The sequence below is a fragment of the Tamandua tetradactyla genome, chromosome 7, assembly GCF_023851605.1.
Source record: "Tamandua tetradactyla isolate mTamTet1 chromosome 7, mTamTet1.pri, whole genome shotgun sequence".
Lineage (NCBI taxonomy): Eukaryota > Metazoa > Chordata > Mammalia > Pilosa > Myrmecophagidae > Tamandua > Tamandua tetradactyla.
Genome location: NC_135333.1, coordinates 152684200 through 152705658, shown reverse-complemented (window position 1 = coordinate 152705658; position 21459 = coordinate 152684200). Strand labels below are relative to the sequence as shown.

At 35.0% G+C, this 21459-nt stretch overlaps 1 long non-coding RNA gene across 5 annotated transcripts in view; it reads left to right on the top strand.

Moving 5' to 3' along the window:
• The window catches only part of LOC143690252 (uncharacterized), a 211322-nt gene that overhangs the window by 162800 nt on the left and 27063 nt on the right, over nucleotides 1-21459 (top strand). For 2 of the 5 annotated variants that reach the window (XR_013179079.1, XR_013179080.1), the window contains exons 3-4: nucleotides 3667-3985; nucleotides 16868-17058. This is a non-coding gene — a long non-coding RNA (uncharacterized LOC143690252). Of the gene's footprint in view, nucleotides 1-3666; nucleotides 3986-7865; nucleotides 7989-16867; nucleotides 17059-21459 lie in introns of those variants that run through there. The other 3 variants (XR_013179078.1, XR_013179082.1, XR_013179081.1) reach the window with 2 other exon arrangements.

Sequence of the window (21459 nt, the reverse complement as noted above, 5' to 3'; positions counted from 1 at the left end):
TCTCTCTTTATCTCTGTTTCCATCTCTTTCATCATGTCCTCTTTATCATTTTGTCAAATTTTAGTTTGAAGCAGTGTCCTGAAAATGTGTCCTGATATGAAGTGTGACATCAGGACACTTCATCTGATAAGTACTTGGTTCTGAATGGAAATTCACAGTTGGTCAGGCTCCAGACCCCACACCTTGCCTAGGTCTATAGAAAACTTTCACCTTTCTGAAAAGTTGTGATAGGAACAGATGAAAATGATCCAGACATTCCATTTATATGGTTTTCTCAAACTGTACTCTCCAGACTAGCTGCATCAGCAACACATGGTGAGTAGGGGAGAACACAGATTCTGCAGTACCCCCCAGACCTATGCAATCAGAACTCTGGGAAGGGGTCCAAGCATTTTTTTTAATAAGGCTCCAGGTGATTCTGATGCACGTTAATGTATAAGAATCACTGCTATAGATGATGCTCAGCAGAGTAATTCTCCCATGTAGAAAAGCTAGTTAATAGCAGAGTCAGAGGAATGAGGTAAAAGGTCAACATGGTCAATTAAAAGGGAAATTGAAAAAACCTAGAGCTGTTTATTATAGTTCCTTTCCTGATGTTTATTCAAAGCATTTAGGGGTGTAGATGGGCTTGTACTCTAATCAGGATAAGAAAAAAACGATCACTGTCAACTAGTTATAATGAAGATAGGCTTATAGTTTGACTTATTCTGCAAATATTTATTGAAACTTTTTCTAGATGATGAATATATGCAGCCGGCAAGTCAGACAGTCTGCCTCCTTAGACTTTCGTTTTAGTAGCAAAGATAAGTAGTGAAGACAGACAATGAAGAGTGGGCATTTTATTATTGCTCTGAGAGCAATTAAGAAAAGACAATCTTTGTAAAGGATTAGGTGATGGCTAGAGGTGTGTGATAAGATGAACAGAAACAACTATTAGAAGGGAGTAATATTTAAACAGAAGGATGAAGTTTGAGAGGAAGCTCCCAATTTGGAATAACATATTCTGTTCAGACAGAACAGAAACATGTAAATATTCTGGGATGGAGTGAGGTTGAACATTTCAAAGGACAGCAAGAAGGCTACTGTGGCTACAGCAGGTTAGCAGAAGGGGAGAAGAGTAAGAAGGATTCAGAAGGGAAGGCAAAGTGGGTCCTGAAGACAAGTGCAAGATGTCAGATTTTATTCTACATATCATGTGAACCCACAGGAAAATTTTCATTGGGAAGACTGACATGATCTTCTGTGCTACTGGGTGACGAGGCTAATCATGGATCAAGGGTAGAAACAGGTCAGACCATTTAGGAATCTTAGGTCCAAACAAGAGAAGATAAAATTTGGACTAGAGTAACAGCAGAGGAGGTAAAAGGAATGGTCAGATTTGAGAAATATTTTAAAGTTGCAGCTTATAGAAATTTCTAATGGATTAGATGTAAACTACAATACAGCAAGGACATGACCAATGACTTCTAAGCGGGGCTGAAAAACTGAGTACCTGACAGCATCTCTTATTGAGATGTGATCAGTGGGAGAGGGGCAGGCTTGGTGGGAGATAACAAGAGTTCAGTTTTGGCATGTTAAGTGTTTCCTTTCAGGTAGAGATACTAGTAAAGAGTTGATGTATCAGGCTGGGGCTGAGGGAGGAAATGCAAGATTGGGGGAAAAGCCAGAAGGAATCCATAAAGGTGGAAGAATTTTCAAGACAATTCATATGAGTGAGGGGAAGGGACAGGTTTGCAAATGAGGGGGAGGTACTGAACGGTCATATTATGAAAAAAAAAATGTTTATGTAGAAACTTACGTCTTTCCAATGTCAGGATTTAGAGTGAGCATCCAATATTATTTGTTGACAGTTTAAAACAGACTCTGTTCACAAATGTTTAAGTATCTGGCTGTTTTGGTAGATTACCAGTTCAATCGAACCCCACATTTTCTTTCAATGGTTACATTCCATTGAGCTACAAAAGTCTTCACTGATGTTCATCTAATCAGAGTTGACATTTTAATACAAAGGCAAAATAGAGAAAGAAAAATGTCTTAAAGGAAAAATAGTAGTTACATTTTAGATGTTTTTTTTTTCTTATATAGGAATGGGCAGAAGGAATATTTATAGCAAATGTAGTAGTATTCATAATAAAAAGCACTATAGCAATAGATCTATAGGCAACCTTTAATGATTTATTTAATGAATTATGCATAGTCAAGAGAGTTTAATAAATGTGTTCTATTGCCATTAATATGGTAAGCAGAAACAAATAGCATGGCTTGATTTGATGTATTTTCTTAAAATGTTTCTATATATCTTTTTCACCCAAAATGTTAAAATAACTTGTAACTTTAAATATTTCTTCTGTTATAGCCCAAAGCCATGCATTCTATTTTTGTAGACTTGTTAATATGTGGGTATTTGTATTTCAGAAAAATTAATGAATATTTCTCTTATGTGATTTGAACATTCTAATTTTAAGCAGCTGACTTTTGCATCTCATATATAAAATCTTACAGCAAATACAAGGCAAAACCCAGAAAAAAATATAGTTAAACAGGAAAGCAAATGTCTCATAGTAAAATAGTGAGAATACCAATTAACATCGTGGCTTTTATTTACAACACTGGTGGAATACACAAATCAGCTTTAAAAAAAATGTAAGGGAAAAATTCTTTTGTAAACACTATATTTTAGTTACAAATTCACACTAGTAATTTCATAGGAAATGTATAACACATGTACCACCATGAAGACAGGGCATGCGGTAATCAGCCTGCCTTGTGAATTTACTATAACCAAATGATTAGACACTGGGTTTAATCACGCCATGTCTGGAATTTGGCATTCTACCAGCCCTACTGCCAGCCACCAGCCCTGCTACAGTGGTAGACACTTACAAGTCCTTTGCAATAAGCATATCTCAAGCTATTCCTTTGATTATTTTCACGACAGAATAAAGAATTACATCGTCTACATTTGCAGAGATGGCATGACTGATACACTTCTGTGTGATTAGAGGCTTTTCTTAGATCTCTTATTCCCAATGGTATTGCTGCCATGAACTCAGGAAATGAGTGTGAGGATAGTTCCCATGAAGATCCTATTAAATTATTCTCATGCATTTTGGTGATGATGCACTAATACAACAGCCCCAAAGACTTTCGATTGTGTTGTGGTGCAATATAGACTTGCTATTTCTTAGCTATCTGCCTTTCCAAGTTCTAATGCAAGATATATTATCATGGTAATATGGCTCAGTATAATAAGGAATTTGATTTTGCTGCCAAGTCAAATCTGCTAACAACTGAATGTAACAAATGCCTATAGAAGAGTTAATTCTCCTATGATCAGATGTTGAAATGCCCCTATTTCCAGTCTAACCAAATGCTATATTAGAAAGTTAATATATATTTTCTTTTTTGGGCAACTCAATTCTAGATGTTCTTTACAACTGGAATGTTGTAAAAGAGAACTCAAGGGTAGAGAATATTAAAACTTTGTTTTGAGACTTTAGAATTTAAAATGACATTGAATTACATGGATGAAGATTAGGTGATAATGTGTAAATTTATTACCGGTGTGTCTGAAACACAGTGGGTAATGCAAGCTGCTACAGTAACAAATCTGAAAATCTGAGCAGCTTCGTACAAATAAAAAGTATGTTCTTTATTCCAATGCAGATGTTCCAGTTGACAAGCCCTTCACATATGATTCAAGAAAGAGGCTGTTCACATTTTGTGGCACTGACCTTGTCCAGCATCTCTGTTCAGCAGGTGAATAAGGACAAAGAGAGGTCAAGATTTCTGGAGGCGTGACCTTGGACAGACATAACGTTAGTCACTCTTGCCCACATTCCATTGCACAAAACTGTAAAGAGGCTAGGAAATACTGTAAATTTGCATACCCAGGAGTAAATAGTGAAGACACAGCAGTCTCTGTCATATTTTGCTTGGATGAGAGATGACAAATTGTGATATGAACAAGGACAGCAGCAGAGAAGTAAGTGCTGAATCTTGCTAATGGGTGGGTATTTTAGAAAAGTGGGTGAACGTGCAAAAGGCCAAGTTTAAAACTGCATCTTATAAGGCTGTGGAATTTATATGGCAAGATAGAACATTATATTTTAAAGTGTATTCCTATTAAATTACTCTTGGTAAATATGAATGTATGTTTTGCTGTTAGGAAAATGAGATCAACACATTGAACTGGTTGAGGGATCCCAAGTTCTTTTTCTTCTTAATCTTATCCAATGACATTTCCACTTCTAAAGTACACATCCATGCGTTTTGTAAATTAACTTTATTTCTTCTAGTTTGGGCCTCTGTGGAGATGAAGCTCCATGTTATAAGTTCACAAAGGGATTATTCATTTTAATTTTACTTTCTGTAATACTAAATACCTCTTCTATGTATTCTTCATAGATACTATTTTAGTTTGTTGGGTTAAATGAAAACATATGCCAAAGAAGAATCTAGCCACATTGTTAGAATGGAATCCATAAATAGATAAAGTCATCAGTTCAAATTAAATATCTTGAGAAAAAAGTAGCTGGCTGCACACAACATGTGGTGCAGTACACTACATATGACAATTCACAGTAAATACTGTTAACCAAGTTTTATAATTGCAGTTATAACTCAAAGTATTTTTCAAAAAATATTGGGTTTTTTTTTTTTTCAGTATATGAGTCAGGTTTCTTTATTGGCACACTCTAATATACCCAATGTTCATTTCAATTATAGACATGTTTCTCTGACAGATGTTTCCAAGGGAATTGTTTATTTGAACATTAGCAGAGAAACATCTGCTATTGTAAGGAGAGAGATTGGCTATATTACTTCTTACATAGGCCACTAGTTCATGACCAAAACCATCTCCCATCCATCTTGGGCACCAACTCTATTTAAATTATTAGAAATGGGCAATCGTTCATTTCATTAACATTCCCTGAAAATCCAACTGTGTCTTGCCCAGCCACATGAAAACGTTTTTCAATCCTATATTACTCTTAAATGCCTGTAAACATACAACCCAAAACGAACCAAGATGAGAGAGAAGACTTATAACTCAGTTAAAATTGATTATAAATATAGTAATGGAGAAAGAATACTTACATTTTTAAAGGCAATCTGTCTTTTTACATATCTAGCAGAAAGTAAGTTCAGAATTGGAAGAGACATTTCTCATTATGAATTAAACTTTAGAAATAATATCTGGTGTTTTCTTTTTTTTATATTTCTTTGATTGTACAGAGAAATCTTATTATCTCATTTTTATTGTCCAAAGAGTTTTAAAGGAAACTAAATTGCATAAGCTATGACATATACGTTCCCATCACTACTTTTTAGGAGAAAGTTAAACTATGTGAGCTCTTATACAGTAAATACCTTAGAAGAAATGACCATTTTTAAATGAGTAAAACCTAGTGTTTCCAAAGTAAGGACTCTTAAATATGATTGTTGGCTCTGTAGTAAACTGTGACATAATACTGAAGAGAACAGAAATCTAAATTTATCATCGCTTCCAGCAGCAGAATATCTGCACAAAGCAGAAATGACAGCTCTATTGATTTACATCCATGTTTTTGTCTAAGCCAAGTAAAAATTAATAACATCTATTTTTCAAAGTAAAATTTGTTTTACCAAGCAAAATAAATATATCTTTGTGCAATGCAATTATTGTCTCCCCAAGGTTATGTATACCCCAAGAAACCGAGAGGATGAATCTTCTTTATAACTTGGAGATAAGAAATTAACAATTGGTTCCAGCACTTTAAGTAGATCAGGCAATGACTGCTTGTGCAAGGGTGAAATTATGATGGCAACTGCAATCTTAATGATTAAGAGAGCTAGTCCTAAAAACTGACTTATCTAAAACTGATTATAAATATAGCGATGGAGAAATTCAAATACCAACTCAACAGATACCTAGCTATGTGTCTTAGACACGTGTGTTAGCTTTTCTATATTTCTACTTTTTTATCTGTAAAATGGGAATATCTATAATTCATGGAATTAAGTACTAAGTTTGTAAAACTCTTATAACAGTACCTCACACATGGTAAACTATTACCAGGATTAATTTGCCATAAATCAAGTAAAGGAAAAAGGATTGCAGTTATATAAAAGAAATATATAACCTGGTGTCACCCTTCTATTTTGAACCAACAAGCTTAAGCTATATGATACATTCATTTACTCACCAATTCAATGGTATTTTTAAGTTCTCATCTATATTAGGCTCTTGTTAGGATCTGTGATTATGGTAATGAACCAGGCAGAAATTGCCTAGTTCTCCAGAGCTCAGAGGGTTTTGCCATTAAAGAGTATTATACAATTGTATGCAATTAACAATATAAGTCCCTAGCAGCAATTACCATGTGTTATATAAACCTTTATAATTAATAACAGCAATAATAAGTGCCAATTTTTATCACCAGTTGGTAATAAATTACCTCTAATTTTCAAAATAAACCATAATGTGCTTATTATGCCAATATTTCAAATGAAGATCCTGAGATTGCAGTTTTAAATGGCTTCTCTGAGCTCATGCAACAGGTAAAGTGACAGAGCCTTGGATTCACATTTCTGCCCTTATTTTCTCCACTAGCCATTACAAAGGAGAGGTCCTTTCTTGGACATTGCTAGCTGCTGTACTCTGCACACTTCTTTCCTCCTCAGTACTTTCTCTTCCCCTTCCTTCCTCTCTTTCAGGGAACCATTCTCTATTTACACCAAAATGTCATCAAAAACATAGCTCTTTCTGCTAAATCATTTGTTCTCAAATCCAGCTGCACATTAAGATTCACTCTTAACAACAGCAACAAAAACACCCAGCAACAACAACAAAAAAATGATGCTTTGGTTCTACCATCTGAGATTCTGATATAACTGGCCTGGGGTGCTGCCTGAGTATTGAACATTTATAAATCTCCCCAGTTGATTTTTAATGTGTTGTGAAAGTTGCAAATCCTGAACTAAAATATAAATGAATGCTTAATTCTTGAAAAAGGGATCAGAAACTTCAATTAATGGGATTAAGTTCTAAATAATTTCTCAAATTATCGGATGACAGATTGAAAAACCTGTAGTTATGTTAAAGGAGAGACAAAGAGATGGGCAGGGGATAGGATGGCAGAGAAATAGGAGAAGAGATTGAGGGTTAGAAGTGCTCAGCTTTGACATGGGATAAAAGCCTGAGAATATGAGGTTTACATGTAAAATCCTAAATACTTGGCACATAAAATTACTCACTTTATGTGAAAATTATTTTGTAGTTTTTATAGAAAAATAATATTAAAATGATCATTGATAGGACACAGGACCTGCAAGCATTTAAGTAGTTGAAGACCAAATTATGCAGTCCAAGTTTTGGGCACTTCCTGGTATCCTCACTTAGTTTGTGGAAATCATAATACAGCATCATAGGTCATTATTGAAATTTGAAAACCTATTTCTTTCCTCAGTTTGATTAGTACATTTCTAAGCTATGAAACAATAGCTGGATTTTACTTTTAAAATCCTTTTTTGTTGTTGTTGTTTGGTTTCAATAGTTTATTTTAAAAGGAAGTTTGAATGCTTCCCATTAAAAAAAAAATACCATAGCTTCAAATATGTACTTGCAAACATTGTATTCTGTTTACCAACTCTGTTTGAAAGTACGTTTCACTCAAGTCCTGCCTTCAAATATTTTTGTCTACTCCTTGACAGATGAATGCTATCTCCCCTAAGAGTACCACTAGGAAGCCAGTGTTTTAATTTCGTTCTTTTTATTTTACCTCTCTAATTCCTCCAAAATCCAACATAGTTTTATGGTTTAGTTTGTTCCTTCTAAAAATGATTTTAAAACATATAGACTTTTTTTTTTTTTGCATGGGCAGGCACCGGAAACTGTACTTGGGTCTCCAGCATGGCAGGAAAGAACTCTATCTGCTGAGCCACCATGGCCCACCTGGTTTTAAAACATATAGACTGTTAAACTAAGTTAAATGTTGCTAGAAATGTAAATGCTGAGAAATAAAAAATTCTTAAACATTTTAATTCTTACCGCCCCTCGTAGTTTGATGAACGTACATTGTAATGGGTAATTCTATTGAGAAAATTGTTGTCTTTTTTGTAGTTTACGCCTTACCTTAATTCCTTACATAACTATGATGACACATATGACCTTGAGTACATTATCTTTCCCCTCCAGGAAATTTAACAAAGAATCAAGTCTGGTCTACAGATTAAATGTTCTATATCACCTTCTTATCGACTTCTTTTTGCACATCAGTCACTCCTTCTTGAAATAGTTGCCAAAGTACTGTAATTTTTTTCAGGGAAGAAAATGGAGAAATTTGAAGATGGAACTTTGGGCAAATTGGTAGGCTTTTCAAAGCCAAGTATTAACTCACATTCTTTTATCTCCTTATTTTACATTCTTACTCATTCTTATATATATAAGAATTAAGGCCTCAAATTACACTCATATTAAGATGGGTCAGTTCACATCTATTAATGGGTACTTCCATTAATTTCACTATTTTCACCTAGTGAAAGAATTAACATAGTAGTTTTGATATTGTTAAAATCATACTTAATTGGGACCCTGGATAACACAGAAATCAGAAATATGTCTGCTTTACTTATTCCCTGGAAAATACTTAACACTTACTCAACAGGAAGAACAGTAATTTTTTTTTCTTTTATATAAGTAAAGATATGTAACTCAATTTTCATATTCCAATGCCTGAATAAAAGATGTTAATGAGATTCCTTTAAGTAGTTCCACAAGTTAGAAAACTCCTATAACCTAACAAGATATTTAACATTTTGCAAAAAGAAAGAGGTTATAATGCAGCCCAAATTCAAGAGACATTCTAAAATGGTGCCTTGAAGAAATCACTGAAACTTTAATAATTCAGAAAGGCCTTAGTCAAAGACAAAGTTCCATGGTGTGTCCTAGAACAATTCAAAAACATTTGATATAAAATAGTACTGCAATAAGTTAGACTGATTTCCAGAGTTAATGTGGGCTCTTTCAAACTAGAAAATATAAAAACATAAGTGCAAAATTAAAAATATTATTGCTGAATGCTTCAGTTAGCAACGGGGTTGTTCCAGTAGGGAGAAAATAAAGTTTACCAATACATATGGGCTTTTGTGTGAGTTCCTTATGATTTCTTATTATTCAACTTTTTTAAACTAATAAGTATTGGTTCATAATTTAGATTTAGGATTTCCCACTTAGGATGTGATCATTAAAACTTTGAAAGTGAATGTAAACCCCTAGACAGACTGACCGGGAAACAGTACCATTGAGAACTCAAGCCAAACAACAGACAGTAAAAGAAACCTGATAGACAAATATCAGGGATAAAGGCGGAACAGAATCCAAGGGAAACAGAGAGTGAAGGTGTAAGTGGTTTCAGTTTCAGATGTTTTAGTGTGATTAAGTAAAGAAGGAGTTACTAACAGGAATTTGTTGGTGACTTGGATGAGGGGTGGTTTTATTAGAACTGAAGGATGCATTGAGCCAAGGAGTGAGTGGGTGTAGAGACCTAGACTCAACGGACATATCACTCAGGAGGACTCTAGAGGAGTAATTTCCTGAGAGCTCCATTTAAATGACCCCAGAGCAGAACTTAATCTCTTTCTCTGCTTTTATTTTCCTGTGTGGTACTTATTACCCTTTGACATATGTTCAATACATTGTCTATTTTCTCCTGTAAGAATATCAGCAACTTGAAGAAGCAGATTTTCTATTTTGTTCATTGTGTATCCATGATGCTTAAACAGTGTTTGCCACACAGTAGAAACTCAAATATTTACAGAAAGAATGAATTTTAAAAATTGACTGCAAATGAGAAAACACTAAGGTAACAGCTAGAGAAAAATCATGGATTGAGTGAAATTGTTCTTGTAAGAACAATCATCTAATTATATGAAAAGCTAAAGAGCCAGAGAGATGGAAGACATAGGGGAAAAAAAAGGAATCAATGGATACAGGTGTATCTTGGCAATGGAAAGGGGAGTGTATTGGTCATGGAAGCTGGAGGATAAGTGAAGAAATGAAGCTTGAGTAGAAAGAAACGACTCACTTGCACAGGAAATATTTTAGCATGAATAGATGTGGATAGGGTTGATTGCTGGTAGGAATAATGGTAGAAAAATTCAGAGAAGATTCATGCACATTTTCAGATTGGTGTTGGCTTAAAATTTCTATGGTGAAAATAGAGAGTTTGCTAGATACATGCCAAAGATTAAAAGAGAACTGAAGTCTGTAACTAATAGGCTTCTCTTTTCAAGATGTTTGGAATATATGAAAGAAAGGAAATAGGTTGATGTCTTTGCTGGCTAAGATGAAAAAGTATTTGTCTTTGTTGTTATTGTGGTGGTGATGGTAGTTGTTCTTGGGAGCATTTCAGAAGAAAAGTTTGGAGGGTGAAAAGCTGATGAATTCAATAGAAAGAATAGAGGTGCAATTTTAGATACAAAATATTTTTAATTAGATCAACATGCTTTTCTGGTTCACGAAAGCTTGTGCATGACTTCCCCTATTTAATCACAAATATTCATGACCTTGCTTATGTCCATGCTAAGCACAAGCAATGTCTCCCTCATATAGGTCTTGATGTAGATAGTATTTGCTCTTGGAAGAAGCTGGGAAATGTCACTGATGTTTTCATTCCTAACAAGAACAGCCCACTGAAGTTTGGGAGGAGCTCTAGTTCTACCATAATTATAGGTCCTCCTGACCTTTAATCCAGAGCAAACACATATCAAGAATATTGGCAATCTTAACTGGAATGAAAATGAAGGAAAAGAAAGCATTCAGTTTTGCCTTCTAGATAGGTTTGTTGAGCCCATTTCATTGATAACCATGTAATAACAACAACAAAAATGTTGATACATAAGAGCAGTTTGTCAAGAAGGAAAAACAGAAGGACCAACGATCAAAACTCAAAGCCTGGAAGGAGTATAGTAATTAGTTTATGCATAAATGTAGTTTTAAGAGATATTCAATAAGAGAATATTATCCAGTATTCTTGTTAGTGTTCTAGCTATGGATACTGAAATATTGCCTATGCAAGTGAAGTGTTAGCTCCCATGTCCTATACCATCCTCTCTCCATAGCCAAGACACAAATGTATAATTGCCAATACTGAGAAGGTACATAAGCGGTCCTCATTGCTGATTAGTAAGGTCAAGATGCCCTCTACAGATGCCTGCCAAACATCAGCAGGAGAAATTACCATCATAATTATGAGGAATTTTCCAGTCTCCCAAGATACAGAACTTTCCAAAAAGGATAAGGCCCTGAGAAGCAGATGGGACTCCTGAAGGTGAAGGGAAGGTGAAAGCTCTATAAGTACCTGGACTTAGATGGGAATAAGCAGAACTAGTCCCACTATCTTTTCCATCCCCCAAATGGTCAGGGGCCAAGGACCAATCCAATTCACTTTGAAAGACAAGACATCTGATGTGAAAGATCCTGGGAGGAGCAATGTAATCAAGACCAAAGATATATGCCCAGTTATATATGCAAGAAGTAGGAATACTTCCTTATAGGTGGGAAGGAATTTAGAAGAATTAAAGTATTGTGCTGGTGTGAAAGGATCATGTGCCCTGGAAAAGCCATGTTTTAATCTTAATCCATCATGTGGAGGCAGCCATTTCTTTTAATCCCTATTCAGTGCTATAGGTTGGAATCTTTTGATAAGATTATCTTCAGGAGATGTTATACACCCAATTGTGGGTATTCATTTTTTGATTAGATGAAGATGTAATTCTACCCATTCCAGGTGGAATTAGCTTACTGGAATCCTTTAAAAGAGGAAGCCTTTTGGAGAGAGGAGCAGAGCCATGAAAAGGAGAGAATCCACGCAGCCAGAGACCTTTGGAGATGAAGAAAGAATATGCCTGTGAGAAAGATTCATGAAACAAGAAGCCTGGAGGGAAAGGTAGCAGACATCACCATATTCACCATGTACCTTTCCACTCGAGAGAGAAACACTGAACTTCATCGACTTTCTTGAGTGAAGGTAACCTCTTGTTGGTACCTTAATTTGTATATTTTTATAGACTTGCTTTAATTGGGACACTTTCATGGCCTTAGAACTGTAAACATGCAACTCAATAAATCCCCCCTTGTTAAAAGCCATTCTAGTTTTGGTATATTGCATTCTGGCAGCTAGTAAACTAGAACAAGAACAGAGGGAGAAATAAGACAAGCGAGGGAGCTACTGGACTATGACAATTGTTCTAGATTGCAAGCTGCCGGAATGCAACATACCAGAAACAGAACGGCTTTTAACAAGGGGGGATTTATTGAGCTGCACATGTACTGTTCTAAGGCTATGAAAATTCCAAAAGTAAAGCTACTCTATAGAAATGTCTGAGACATCTAGGAAAAGATACCTTGGTTCAAGAAGGTCAATGACATTCCGGGTTCTCTCTCAGCTGAAAAGGCATGTGGCAAACATGCCGATGTCTGCTAACTTTCTCTCCAGACCTCTTGTTTCATAAAATTCCCCCAGGGGCATTTTTCCTTCTACATCTCCAAAGGTCTTTGACTGTGTGGGCTCTTGTGGCTCTGCAGCTTTTTCCAAAATTGTTGTCTTTTAAAGGGCTTCAGTAAGCAACCCCACCTTGAATGGGTGGAGACATATCTCCATGGAAACCATCTAATCAAAAGCTACCGTCCACCACTGGGCGGGTCACATCTCCATGGATAATCAAAAAGCTCCCAACCAGCAATACTGAATGAGCATTAAAGGACATGATTTCTCTGGGGTCCAACACAGATTCAAACCAGCACAACACTATTCATACATATATGAATTTCATATATATATATATATATATATATATATATATATATATATATATAGGAAACTAGGTAACTTTTGCAAAAGATAGGGTTGGATTGAGAAGTGGGTCTGTATTTTGAAGGTTGAGAAAGTTGGAGAATCACTGAAACAGATCTGCAGGTGATATCAGATATCACATACTGTAAACAGGACATGATTACAAGGATCCAGCTGATGTTAGGTGATACAAATTTGTAGTTTAAAATATCAGTTACCAAATTATATCAACATTCACTATGATTCAACTTATTTTGGTAATTTCCTCTCTCACCAACAGATGTCCATGTTATTTGCTAGTTGCCAAGCCACATGAATCTGTTTTGATAATTGTAGGTCTTATTTTAAAATATAACTTGTTTTATTGGGCGTAAACTGAATATTTGAATGTTGCTAAATGAAAAATTTCAAAAAAAAATAATAAAGCTGGAGAATTCCAGTGAAATTATTCACACTTCTCCCATCTGTTATACAAAATTTCAGGCTAAATTATAGTATGTGTAAACACTTGACGTCCAGGATTTGCCATATACTGTGAGTTACTAAATTGTTACTTTAAATGAACAGAAAATATAAAATGAAAATGGAACCAGCAGAAATACAATTTTTTTTTTAGCCCAAAGAGACATTATACAGAAATGTCAAGCTGACCACCTACTGAAAACAGCTGAAACCCTCAGTTCTCTCTAAATGTCACCAACTTGCTCAAAATAAACCCTATGGATTGATGTGTTAGTTGCCTTGTATGATGTTCTTTTAAAGTTATCCATATTTCATTCACTCTTTTCTTTACTAAACTTCAGGTAACACTGCATTTTATTTTGCTTTCTTCCTAACAGCGTGTCAAAATGCTCTCTTTCTCTCCCCGCTGAACTTCCTCAAACTCAGACTCCATCTCCAAACCCACAACTTGGAAAGAGCAGGGTTTAAAGTAAGAGGATTTGAACTTGAGTTCAGAACCTGTCCTTTGCTAGTTACATCTTGAGCAAGCCTTGATCCATGCAGATTATAAATTTCTCCTCTGGAAAATAGGGGGATTCTAAGAACCCCTCCATTCCTTCCACCTTTAAAATTCTGTGATTCAAATAGCCCCTTAACACTAAACAGCATGCCAAATAGTTGAAGCAATAAGAGATTAAACAATCAAATTAAGGTCAGAAAAGACATTAAAATATTCATAAATCATGAACCCAGGCTTCTACACCAATATTTTCCCACCAGCTCTCCCCAGGTTTTCTACTTAGGATTCAAGTTCTAAGGTGAGTGAGACAACATCCTGCATCACTGATGTCAGAAAGAAAAGACTTAGTATATATACATAAACACGTATATAAAGTGTGTATTATAAATGTGGGTGTTTTTATGTATGTATACATACTGGATTACAGTTACGAAAGAGTCCAGAGACCATCTAACAATTCGCTGAATTCATAAGACATCACAAGGTACAAATTAGCCATGCTAAGATTTGCTTCTTTGAAAAACTATATCCAACTATACGATTGCTAGGAGAGAAATATAAAAGAATCAGATATGCTTTTGTCTAAAAATATGCCTTAAGCCACAAGAATGAACCTATGCCAAGAACTTGTTATAATTCCTAAATATTTAAAAATATTTTGATTAAAATGCATTCCTTGTAGGAAATTACAGTGGGTGCACATATAAATTGAGTGTGTGTCTTTAAAATCTGCATTAAAACTAAGCTATTTTGTTTAGTATCAAAGGAAAGTACTCATACAAACCTGTTTTCAATCTAAGCAATGAATTTGCCATTTTTTTGCAAAATGAATCATTTATACACCCATATACACGTACACAAAGATGAAATAAGTGAAATACCATATTATTTTCATCAAACTCCAGTAACTTTTTAAAGATTCATCAATGATTTAATATTTCCCTATGCCAACAGTGCATTTTAGCACAAGAATGGATGGTGATGTTGGTAGTACAACATTGTGAACGTAACAGGACTAAAATAAATATCTGAATGTGATTAAAAGGGGGAATGTTATATTGCATATATGGTAACAATCTTTTTTTAAATCCATGGAAACTACAATACATAAAGAGTGGCTCCTACTTTAAGCAATGGTCTATAGCTAAAAGTAAATGGTAAGAAGTGTTCCACACTAATGCAAGATGTTGGTGTTAGTGTGCTGTATGGGAATCCTGTATTTTATACATGATTTTTTTTTCTGTAAACCCATAACTTCTCTAATAAAAATGGTAGGATATCAATAAATAATAAAAAAGAGTTATAGCAAAGATTTTTTAAATGAATTAGTTTCTAAGACTATGCTTGCATAAAAATTATATCCAAAGGAGTAACTATAAAGATCAGCAAGGAGAAACTAAATCATTTCCAAGAATTATTTTGCACTAAGTTATTGACTAAATCAAGGTCTTAAAATTACAGAAATGTTACTTTTACCTCCTGTCTTTCTACACAGGCATATCTTGTTTTATTGCACAGCACAGATACTGCCTTCTTTACAAATTGAAGGTTTGCAGCAACCCCGTATTGAGCATGTTAATCAGAGTAATTTTCCCAACAGTTTGTGTAACTTCATGTCTCTGTGTTACATTTTGGTTATTTTCACAATATTTCAGATGTTTTATTATAATATCTGTGGGGTGATCTGAGATCAGCGATCTTTGATGTTATTATTGCAATTGTTTGGGAGGGGTGCCATAAACCACGCTCATATAAGACAGCAAGTTCAATCGACAAATGTTGTATAGGTTCTGACTGCTCCCCACCTTTCTCCTTCTCCTTGGGTCTCCCTATTCCCTGTTCAGGATGATATTGAGATTAGACTAATAACCCTACAATGGCCTCTAAGTGTTGAAGTGAAAGGCAGAGCCATACATCTCTCACTTTAACTCAAAAGCTGAGAGAAGTGAAGAAAGCTATAGAAGAAAAGTTTGATGAGAGCAGAGGTTGGTTCTTGAGGTTTTGCATTCCATAACATCAAAGTGGAGATGAAGTAGGTTATCCAGAAAATCTAGCTAAGATAATTCACGAAGTTGGCTACACTAAACAACAAATTTTCAATATAGCTGAAACAGCCTTCTATTGAAAGAAGATGTCACGTAGGACTTTCATACCTAGAGAGGAAAAATCAATGCCTGATTTCAAAGCTTCAAAGAAAAACATGGCTCTTATTTTGGGCTAATGTAGGTGGTGCCTCAGTTGAAGCCAGTGCTCTTTTACCATTCAGGAAATCTTATGGCCCTTAAGAATTACCCTAAATGTACTCTGCCTGAGCTATATAAATGGAACAACAAAGTGTGGATAACAATTTACCTATACACAACATGGTTTACTGAATATTTTAAGCCCATTTTTGAGATTTATTGCTCAAAAATAAAAAGGATTCCTTTAAAAATATTGCTGCTCATTGACAATGCACCTGATCATCTAACAGCTGTAGTGGAGATGTGTAATGAAATGAATGTTTATTCATGCCTGCTAACACAACATCCATTCTGAAACCCAGAAATCAAGGAGACATTTCAACTTTTAAGTCTTATTGAAGAAACACATTTTGTAAAGCTATGGCTGCCATGAATAGTGACTCCTCTGGTAAAACTGGGCAAAATAAATTGAAAGCCTACTGGAGAGGCTCCCCCATTCTAGATACCATTAAGAGTCTTCATGATTCATGGGAGGAGGTCAAAATCTCAGTATCAACAGGAGTTTTGGGAAAGTTGATTCCAAACCTCGTGGATGACTTTCATGTGCAAGTCCGCATGGGAGAAAGTAGCAAGATAACTAGAATGGCAAGAAGAGCCTGACGATGTGACTGACTTGTTGCAATCTCATGATAAAATCTCAATGGATGAGGCACTGCTTCTTATGGATGAGTATGGTGGTTTGAAGCAGATATGTACCCCAGAATAGACCGTGTTATGTATACCCACTCCTATGGTGGTAGACATATTGTGGGTTGGACCATTTGGTTAGGTTATTACAATTGAGATGCGACCTACACCAGTTAAGGTGGGTCTTAATCCTTTTACAGGAGTCCTTTATAAGAAGATAAAAGACAGAAAAATACTGAGAGAAGCTAAGAGGGGATGTACAGAGGAAGCCACTAGAACCAGAAACTGAAAGCAATGAAACCCAGTAGTGAAGAACCAGCAGGTGTCTGTCCTGTGCCTTCCTATGTGACAGAGGTGTCCCAGATGCCAGCAGCCTACCTTCAGAGTCCAGGTATTATCCTATTGACGCCTAAAGTGGCCTAAAACCTGCAAATTGTGAGTTAGTAAATCCCCATTGTTAAAAAGCAAGCCCATTTCTAGTTTATTGCATTTCAACAGCTTCAGCAAACTGAAACAATGAGTAAAGGAAAAAAGTTTCTGGAGCTGGAATCTACACCTGCTAAAGGTACTGTGAACATTGTTGAAATGGCAACAAATAATTTGGGATAGTACATACATTTAGTTGATAAAGCAGCAGCAAAATTTGAGAGAATTGACTCCAATTTTGAAAGAACTGCTGTGGGTAAAGTTCTATCAAACAACATTGCATACTACAGAGAATCTTTTATGAAAGGCAAAGATAATTAATGCAGCAAACTCCATTGTTGATTCATTCTAAGAAAATGCCAAAGCCACCCCAACCTTCAGCAACCACTGTTCTGATCTTCAGTGGCCATCAACATCAAGACAAACCCCTCCACCAGCAAAAAGATGACTCACTGAAGGCTTACATGATGGTTAGCATTTTTAACGATAATTTTTTTTTTAATTAAGGATGTACATTTCTTTTTAGACATGATGTCATTGTGCACTTAATAGACTACAATATGGTATAATTGATATGCACTAGGAAACAAAAAAAATCCTGTGGCTGACTTGATTGCAATATTCACTTTATTGCAGCGGTGTGGAACTGAACCCACAATAGCTCCAAGTTGTGCTTGTTGTTTCCATTAACTGTGAAATTCAAATAGAGGAGTTCCATATAGTTACTTTAGTCCACACTACTTAGGCATGATTTTCAAAGATGAATTCTACTCAAATTGAATCACATTCACCTGAAGATTTCTACCAGCCCCTGTTCCACAATAGTTTTATCACTGTAAATCTGTACTTAGATTCTCTGAGGTCCACTCCTTACTAGTTGTGTGACCTTGAACAAGTAAGTTAACTTCTCTGTGTATTTCTTCAACTGTGTGAGACAATACCCATAAAATATTTAAGGATTAAGAGAAATAATCCATATAAAGAACTTTTATAGTACCTGGTCTCCAACTTGCAGTAAAAATAATGTTAGTTAATATATATACATAGTTTTCAGAAAGTCTTTCCTAACTTCTTTGTGTCTGATTTAATAAAAGATAAAATTTCCTAGGGAAACTGACTCCTTTCTCAGCATAAATTACTCTGTGAGCATACTTGGAGCCAAGGTTTAAAAGTAAAGAAATCAAGAGCTCTGTTATCACTCCTTGCCAAATCTGTTTGGTAATTGTATTGGCTAGGATTCTCTAGAAAAACAGAATAAGCAGGAGATATCTGTAAATATAAAATTTATGAAAATATCTCATGTAACTGTGGGGATGTAGAGCCCAAGATCTATAGGGCAGGTCATGAGCTAGCAGCTCCAATGCAGGTCCTCAGTGAACTCTCAGGAGAGGCCGGCTGGCTGAAACAGGAAGGGTGATTGTCTCTGCTGAACCTTCCTCAAAAGCCTTCCTGTGATTAGATTAAATTTTACTCATGGCAGAAGGTACTCCCCTTAGCTGATCACAACCAGCTGTGGATGCAGCTGGTGTAATCATGATTTAAGTCCATGAACTGTCCTCACAGCAACAGATAGTCCAGCACTTTCCCAATTAGACAACCAGGCACCACCACCTGGCCAAGTTGACACATGAGCCTAACCATCACAGTAATGCTATTCCTTCTGAATCTGATTCTCAGACTTTGAAATATGCTTACCTTACTAGACTGCAGGGTTATGTCCACCTTTATTTAGGTACCTGCCAGAACTTGTCTATTTTCCTCTATCCCCCACCACTTACCTGATGGTCTAACAATGCTACCTGATATTTGCCACGTCATTCAATTTCTTAAATCTAGTGCCTTTATCTCTCTGTTACACTTTGCAAATAAAACCACATTTCTGTTCAAAATTATCTGATTCTGACCCATTCCTAACTATTTGCAATTTCAGGTTTACATATTTATTCTTGTAGGTTTATATGTCATACTTTTTAGATTACTTTTCTACTATGCTCTTTGGGGGATTAGTCAGAGATAACATAACTAAATTCAAATTCATATCAACACATATTTATTGTAATTTTCTTCAACTTTATTTTCTTGAGTTTCTAAAATAAATGTTCTTTATGAAACAGTGAATAATTTACATGATTAAATCAAGAGATTTTTGTAAAAAAAGTGGTTTTATTTAGGTTTTCAAAAATATTTTATAAGGACAGTTATTCTCAAAAACTAACAAGGTCATGCAAAAATGTGGAAGGAACATTATTTTGTACTATATTGTTTACTTTAAAATTGGAGCGAGAAAAGGAACAAGTAAAATAACTGTAGTGTATTTACTAAATTAAAAATGCAATCTTCTGAAATAAAAGTCTATTGTTACTCCTGAAGCTCAACAATTCTATTTTATTGGCTTGATTGGAAACATTCTGTTAGAAGAGGGGCAATAAATAGGAAATAAATATGTTATAGTTTCAACTTTTTTCATGTTTAATGAGTACGTTGCTTAATAATTTTTAAAAAGTAACCTTACTTTAGCATAATCACTTTAATCTACATACTGCCCACTGATGCCTGGCTCCAAATTTATAATCTTGTTTACATATTTATAAATTTGAAGGTCACAAAAAGATGGTATAATCATGAAGAATGAAAGATTAAGTCTAAAATCCACCATAGATCTTATACTAAACTTTTTAGTACCTTCATAAGTGTTAAATTATAGGATGGAAATTGCCAGCATTTTGTAACTTAACTGAATTAAAAACAAGATACAAAAAGGCAGCAGAAATTAAACTGAATGAATAAGAAATATGACATTTAAGCAAATAATTGAGAGCACTCCACTGTAAGTCTCCCAACACAAAACTGAAGTCCTGGAGGTCATGCTGATTAACAGGCTAACTAAATATAAATCAGTGGTGGTGGTGTGCTATTAAACTTAATGAATCACTGATGTGCTTTTATAGTAGAATAGCAGCACAGATGGGGAATAAGCTTGTCTAAATTACCTAAGGAAATAAGAACACACTAGGTTTAGGAACAACTCAAAGGTCAGATACTAAAATATAAGGTACCTAGGGATGGGATGGGAATAGGGAATGAAAAGTTAAGGCTTATCATGTACAGGCTTCCTATTTGGAATGGTGGAAATATTTTGGTTATGGATAGTGTAGATGACAGCACAGTATTGTGAATGCAATTAACAGCACTGAAATATATATCTGAATATGATTAAAAGGGGGAACAGACTGTATATATGGTAACAAAATAATTTTTAAAAATCCATGGAACTACTCTATACAAACAATGAATCCTACATTAAATCATGGGCTATAGGTAACAGTACAATTATAAAATGTGCTATTATCAATTATAACAGATATTCTACACTAGTAAATGCACAGTGTTGATAATAGGGTGGTATGTAGGAAAAGTATTTTATGCACAATTGTTCTATAAACCCCCAACTTCTCTAATAAAGAAAAAAACATGAACTCAAAAGAACAATTTATGATAAGAGGTTGGGGCATTAGACATTTTGAGTAAAACATCAAAGAATTATGCACGATTACTTCCCACATATAGAAGCTTGAACAAGATATAGAATTAAGGAGCAGCACAATTTTTTAAATGTAAAATACGAATTCACTTGATGACACAGTCAAAGCAAAGTACTTTAAAAAAAAAGTCCTTTAAAAAATTGGAAAATTAAAAATTTTCCAAGCAATTCCAGATTGCTCTAGATATCTTCCAAACACATGATTATTGAAAGACAAACCAGGCGCCTTACTTTGCACTTAATAAGAACTCTTTTGCATGGTACACACTGCCAGTTGCATTTGACTACTTTTAGTGAGCTTAAATATAGTTTGGATTTCCAAAAAAAATAAAACCTGGAATTTAGAATCAGAGAACTTGATTCTGGATTCCAACTGAACCAATCTCTCCTCTCACTCACAGTAGCCAAAGAATGAAGAAATGAGGCTGATTCTTAGCATGAAAAAAGAACCCAGAAATGGACAGTCATGTTAAGGAAAGAGACATATGTCCAAGAAGCGATGGCCTTTGCCATTAACTGAAAATAAATAAAATAAATGAAAGCAATCTACCAGTCTGTATGCCAAGCATATAAGAAAGGACATGAACTCTTCCATTGAAATCACAAATAATGCCTCAATATTTTCTGAGTGTGCTTTCAAAAGCTGCTTAAGAAATATAAAGAATTTAACATACTTATTAACAATGGCCAAAATTTAAAATACAATATCCCAGCCCAGAAATATCATGGTCATGAGACTCAGAAGAAGAAGAGTAGAATTTAGAATACTAATCCTTTAGTTCCAGGGTTAATGATTATTAGCGTTTTCCAGGTGAGAAAATGATA